Source organism: Macaca nemestrina, chromosome 2 (assembly GCF_043159975.1).
Source record: "Macaca nemestrina isolate mMacNem1 chromosome 2, mMacNem.hap1, whole genome shotgun sequence".
NCBI lineage: Eukaryota > Metazoa > Chordata > Mammalia > Primates > Cercopithecidae > Macaca > Macaca nemestrina.
Window position 1 is genome coordinate 181691083 of NC_092126.1, and position 6851 is coordinate 181697933.

A 6851-nucleotide genomic window follows, 5' to 3' on the forward strand; every position below is an offset into this window, starting at 1 on the left:
CTTACTTTTTGTGGTGAGAACACTTAAAATCTACTCTCTTAGTAATTTTCAAGAGTACAATACATTGTTATTAACTATAGTCACAATGTTGTCCAGCAGACCTTTCTCAGAATCTAACAAAATGTTTGGCTAGTAATAGGGGCTCAAAAAGTATTTGTGAGTGAAAAGAGTGAATATATTAATTAATTCATTAATGTATTTACTGGCAGGTATATTTACCTAATTCAGTCTTTAAAATAATGTTCTATATTCCAAGTTTTCCTTAGGAAGCTAACCCAATATTATAGCTTGATTCTTTACACAAGACCCATAAAACAAATTATAACAGCAATAGTCAACAAAGAGATGATATTGGCATAATACAATGCTATATTAGTTTTCTTGTGCTGCCATAACAAATTACCAAAAATTTAGTATCTTAAAACAACACAAAGTTACTGTCTTATGGTTCTGTTGGTCAGAAATTCAAATATGAATCTCACTGCACTAAAGTTAAGATGTCAGTAGGAGGCCAGATATGGTGGCACATGCCTGTAACCCCAGCACTTTGGGAAGCCAAGGCGGGAGGATCACTTGAGCTCAGGAGTTCAAGACCAGCCTGTGCAACATAGTGAGACCTCAACGCTACTAAAAATAAAAAATAAAAACAAAGATGTCAACAGGACTGATCTCCTTTCTGGAGGCTCTGGGGAAGAATGTTCCCTTGCTTTTTCCACCCTCCAAAAACTACCCAGCTTCCTTGGCTCCTGGCCCTTCCCTCCATCTTCAAAGTCAAAAACAACTGATCAAGTCCTTCTTACAGTGCATCTCTCTGAGCCTGTTTTCATCATCACATCTCTCTCTGACCCAGCTAAAAAAGGTTATCCTCCTGTAAGGACTCATGTGATTAGCTTGGACCCAAACAGATAATCCAAGGTAATCTCCTCATTCCAAGGTCCTTAACCTCAATCACGTTTTCAAAGTTCTTTTGATGTATAAGGTGACATATTCATAGGTTCCAGGGATTAGGACCTGGACATCTTTTGGGAACCTCATCAATGGGACTGGCCTTCCAGTCCAGAACCATTGTGCTGTATCAGGTAAAGGTCCTTGTCGCCTCTTGGAAAGGTCCTCTTCCCCTGTAGCAAGTTCAGTGTCAGTCACGCTGAGCTTGGGAGGGAAATTCCGCCACAGCTAAATCATCAAATATCACCTCAGGGTAAGCCCCCAAATACTCCCCTCATAACAAGGCTTAATACTCCCCTCATAACAAGGCTTAATCTGGCGTCAATCATAATCACCTGATGGATTTCTTTCATCCAGATGTGTCAAGTTGACCCATTTTTTTTTCAAAGAGGTAAAGAAACTAACCATGTAGAACGACACACCTGCTAAAATACACTGAAAATGAAAAAAAGAAAAGAAAAATGTAAATTAGCTTTCAGAAGAAATCCTTTCAATTCACGCTTCATTGGAATGGTACCTTTCCACTACTAAAGGTCAGGTATCAACCTAGTTTTTGTTATAAAGGTTTTCTTTTCAATTTGGTGATGGTTTTTCTTTTTATACTTTAAGTTCTAGGGTACATGTGCACAATGTGCAGGCTTGTTACATATGTATACATGTGCCATTGGTGATGGTTTTTTATCTCACTTCTGCCCTTGACTTTTCTGTTATCTCACCATGCAGAATGAACTGGTGGGCTTTTACTGTTCTGTCTTCCATCATTATTGGAGGATATTACTCTCAATCACAACATTCCTGGGAGTAAATTCATCTTCCCTCACCATCTGGTCTTCCTTGGCTTCTGTATCTCCACAGCTCCTGCTGCTGTAGGATTGTATTCAGACAGGCCCTGGTTGGCTGAGTTATTGTTACTCTTCCAGCATCACGACACCTGAGTCAAGAGAGGACCCAAGACATTTATTAACATGCACCTCTGAAGAAATAACACCAGAGTGTTTTTCAAATGCCTATAAGCTTTACTTGAGAATTGATTGTTTATTCCAAACTGAGAGGTTCTTTCTTTGATTCTCCAAGGTCTGAGGGATCACATTAGAGCTCACATTAGATTGCTCCATGACACATTGTTCTTATCTAGGATATGCTGCTGCTCAACCTTCTGTGAAACTGAGCTTTGAGCAGCTGTGAACAATTAAGGGGACATTTCCTGGGAGAAGGGGGATGTGTAATTCCAGAATAAAACTTAAATCACTGTATTTCTTATATTAATTTTCCCAGATAAACCATATTATGAAATACTGCCAGTTGGAAATTTTCACTTCCCAGCATTAAGAAACATTCAAAATATGGGACAAATCCTCCTACTAAGAAGTCTATTAACAAAGTTTTATTAAGATGTTTAAATAATATTCCAAATTATCACATAAGTCAAACATTAAGTGACAGTCTACACGTAGATGATAAAATTTCCTGGGTAACCTTAGTGCTGCAACTAGTAATTCATTCTCCCTTTCCCTGGCAGACACACAAGATCTGGGTCCTCTCAGCTTTCCCAAGACATTGCTGCAAGTTATATATTTGGTCCTCTCCCATGCTTAGCCACATTCTTCACCGGGTAGGCAGCCCACTCTTTCCATAGAACACCCTCTGGCACTCCATATACTAGACCTTGGAGGTGGCCAGGGAAACCTCCCTCGAGCCCCTCAGCTGCACACTAACTTTCCTCTCTACTAACAGTGACTCTGGCTTCAATTGCATCGGTTTTGACCTTTTCCCTTCCCAGATACTAGAAGGGCGTGGGTCACCTACTGATTCTTGCTTACTGTGCTTCCTCTCTACTGGAGGCCCTCATCACCTACATTCCTTCCATTGTAACTATCAGAAGGGTAACTTATTCATAATTTCTCTCACTGGTGGTCACAGTTTTGTTTCTCCTCCTCCACCATCCCACCCAATAATATGTAATTCTATGCTTTCATCAGTGCCTTTCTATCATGTTTCAATATTTTTTTGATCCACAGTCTCCTTTTCCTATTACACCTCCTACATTCATGGCTGTGAGCTTACACAGGTATTACAGTAGCATCACATAGCAAATAATGATAGGCACAAAATCCCTGCTGAAAAACAGAAAGTTTTAATTGTTATAATTGCTGCTGGTTATGCAGAAGAGTAAGCACACAGGAGGCTATTTACCTTTACTTCTAAGCAACTACTAGAGCATCTCTAGGGTCAATCAATGTCTTATCTTACTCTTAATTGGCTTGCAATAACAAGACAATATTTCAAAGACTGAATAAGGCAGTTCCTTTTAAGGTCCACTGAAATGTGGATCTTCACCTTTTCTATTCATGCAGGGATTCTTTGTTTGAAGCCTTTAGCATGTGTCATAAAACCAAAGCAAATTTAAAAATAAAAGTACGTTGTTAATTACTACAAAATTTCTAGGAAATACACGATTGATAACCTATGGTACTTACCACTGTGCCTAACACAGAGTGAGCTCTCAATAAATGGCTATTGAATGGATGGATGAGTTAATGTGAGAAGAAGGTAATAAAATTTATTTCCACATACTGCACATAAAAGTTCATCCATTACTTCACAGTCAGAACATATATGCTGTTTCTTGAATGAGTGCCCAGCATTTTGCAAAGAAGTAGATAACTGAATGTAGATCAAGGTAAAACCCAGCAGTGATGACACATCTCCATGCCATTTGGCTCCATTTTTCGTCTGCCTGTCACAGCTCCCAACCTTCCTGTCAGAACTCATTCTGTCTTCCTTATTGAAACTATTATTCATAGTCAAGGTATCTGCAACAAAAACAAACAGGGAAATCAAATGTTTTGCCTTCATTCCTCTTGGAGACAGCTCACAAGTCAGTCTTTCTACTTTCACCTCTGCAAACTCTTCACCAATCAGCACCTCTCCCACTCTGCCTTAGAAAATATTTTCCCACCCTGACTTGGAGAAATACATATCTCAGTGTTGAATGGAATACCAAAGGGCAAAATAAATACATGATTCTGTATGGGGTCACATTGTACATTTTTTGGCTTCATAAATTCTCTCAACTGCAGAGAAGCAGCAGAACCAAAGCTGAGATTCACAGACTTGAAATTCTGTCTTAACTCAGGGATTGAACCTGTTCTAGAGAGAAAAGTCCAGAAGCTTTGGTCAATTCGTCATCATTTGCATTCTTGGGAGAATGGAGGAATCCATTTGGCATAGGCATTCAGGGACTTGAACCTTCTCTGTGGAAATGTAGTGGGTACAGTTTGGGCCAGAATCACAGGTTCAAACAAGTAAGTCTTTTTTTTTTTTTTTTTTTTTTTGAGACGGAGTCTCGCTCTGTCACCCAGGCTGGAGTGCAGTGGCTGGATCTCAGCTCACTGCAAGCTCCGCCTCCCGGGTTCACGCCATTCTCCTGCCTCAGCCTCCGGAGTGCTGGGACTACAGGCGCCCACACCACGCCCGGCTAGGTTTTTGTATTTTTTAGTAGAGACGGGGTTTCACCGGGTTAGCCAGGATGGTCTGGATCTCCTGACCTCGTGATCCGCCCGTCTCGGCCTCCCAAAGTGCTGGGATTACAGGCTTGAGCCACCGCGCCCGGCCTCAAACAAGTAAGTCTTAATTTTAGATTCAAAATCTTCCTATTTATAACAGTAAGAAGAAATGATGGGGATGAGTAACAATATCACATGATATGACTCCCCGCCTTACTTGAAACTGTATCTGGGTTAGACCTAATCTAGATTTTAGATGCCTGAAATAGGTTATAGGGAGCCAGCTTTTATAACATTGATTCCACAACACTTATTGCTTCACCAAGCATCATAAGGATAAGGCCACTTGCTTGCTTCTTTCTCAATCAACAACATGGTACAAGAATGCCTCTGTCCGACTGGATTAAGAAAATGTGGCACATACACACCATGAAATACTATGCAGCCATAAAAAAGGATGAGTTCATGTCCTTTGTAGGGACATGGATGCAGCTGGAAACCATCATTCTCAGCAAACTGTCCCAAGAACAGAAAACCAAGCACCACATGTTCCCACTCATAGGTGGGAATTGAACAATGAGATCACTTGGACACAGGAAGGGGAACATCACATACCGGGGCCTGTCATGGGGTCGGGGGAGGGGGGAGGGATAGCATTAGGAGATATACCTAATATAAATGACGAGTTAATGGGTGCAGCACACCAACATGACACATGTATATATATGTAACAAACCTGCAAATTGTGCACATGTACCCTGGAACTTAAAGTAGAATAATAAAAAAATAGAATGCCCCTGTCCTGTCCTCCAACTAAACTATGTACTCTACTAATGTAAGGAAGACACATAAACATCTCCTATAAAAGGTCAGATGAGATAAAGACAGTTTGTTTCAGTTTAGCTAGAGAGTCACCATCAGTTCTAGCTCATCTAAGAACTAAAAACTAGAACGCTTTTACAGCCTTTCATCAACAGCAAAGAACAATTTGGTCTGAAGAGACATAATTTACAGATTGTTAACTGCAGTTTCACATAATCTTGTTGAAAACTTGCAAGATTGTAGCGTAAAAAGAGTAAATAGCCCTATGATTAAAGTGAAATTGCCAGTGTTTGATTCTAAAGGGACCAGTGTTCAAAAGCTGCTATGGATCCCATGCTGGAAGGTGAGGTACTCAATGTACAAAGCATTTCCCTCTTCCCCTCATCTCACCACCATCACTCACATACCCAGGATTGTGGGTTGACCTCTGTGGCTATGAGCAAGCCACCAGCCCAACTGCTGCCATGTTCTCTTCTGGAAAGGAACTATCCACAGAGACTAGCACTCGGTGTACTTCAAAAATAAAAGGGTAAAGTTAGCCTCAGGACACCTATCCACATGCCAGGCTGGGAACACCCACACATAAATCATGCTTCCAAACCAGCACTTCACTCCAGTGTCTGCATGCCCTTTAATTGTTCCTGACTTCCATCCTTCAAATCTGGTGCAGCCTCCTATGCCTGTGGGTGGTAGAGTTTTTCTATCTCTGCCACAGCCAGAGCCTCTCAGAACATTAGACCAAATCTGGCCAGTGGGTTACTGTTCATGGAAAACAACTATGCATCTCTGAAGACAAAAATCACAGGCTGTTTTCTAATCACTGAATAAATTGAGGAAAAGTAACAGCCTCTCCTAGATAAATGCAAGTCATCTCCCTAATAGCTCTGGGAAATGCTCCACCTCTGTGCAGAACTCAGTCTTTACTTGCCGCACAGTATGTGATAACCATAGAAAAAATGTAAAGAAAAAAAAAAACAAATGACCACATTCCTCTGGGTTGCTAGTGCCTCCCTCAAAATTCTCTTTCACGTGCTACTCCTAGGTCTCTATGGTCAGCTAATAGTTTTTTAATCTCACTCTTTAAGGGCAAACACACAACTCCCAGCCTTAATTTATGAATTTGTATTTACAGATATATTTTGTCTTTCTTTGATTTTCTACACACAAGATTCCCAGAAATAAATGCAGTCAAAGAGGTACTGTAACTTACCTACCACTCAAAATTAGTCAGTTTTTAATAATGAGAAAATCTACTTCTAAACCCTTCTCCTAAAGTCTACTTCAGAAGAAGCCCTCTGTATTAGTCCTTTCTCACACTGCAATAAAGCACTGCCCACGAATGGGTAATTTCTAAAGGAAAGAGGTTTCATTGACTCATAATTCTGCAGGGCTGCGAAGACCTCAGGAAACTTACAATCATGGCTGAAGGGGAGAGCAAACACATCCTTCTTCACGTGGCTGCAGAATAGACTGAGTGCAAGCAGGGGAAAGGCCAGACGCTTATAAAATCATCAGATCTTGTGAGACTCACTCACCATCGCAAGAACAGCATGGGGGAAATCACCCCTATGATCCAAT

General features: G+C 40.7%; 1 long non-coding RNA gene across 1 annotated transcript; it reads right to left on the reverse strand.

Annotated features, from left to right (window-relative positions):
* Window positions 1-1265: 1265 nt before the first annotated feature.
* On the reverse strand, window positions 1266-3630 carry LOC139361806 (uncharacterized). The gene is made up of 3 exons (XR_011619451.1): window positions 3423-3630; window positions 1767-1876; window positions 1266-1380 (listed from the first exon to the last, which is right to left on the reverse strand). It is a non-coding gene; the product is annotated as an uncharacterized lncRNA (long non-coding RNA).
* Between the last annotated feature and the right edge of the window lie 3221 nt (window positions 3631-6851).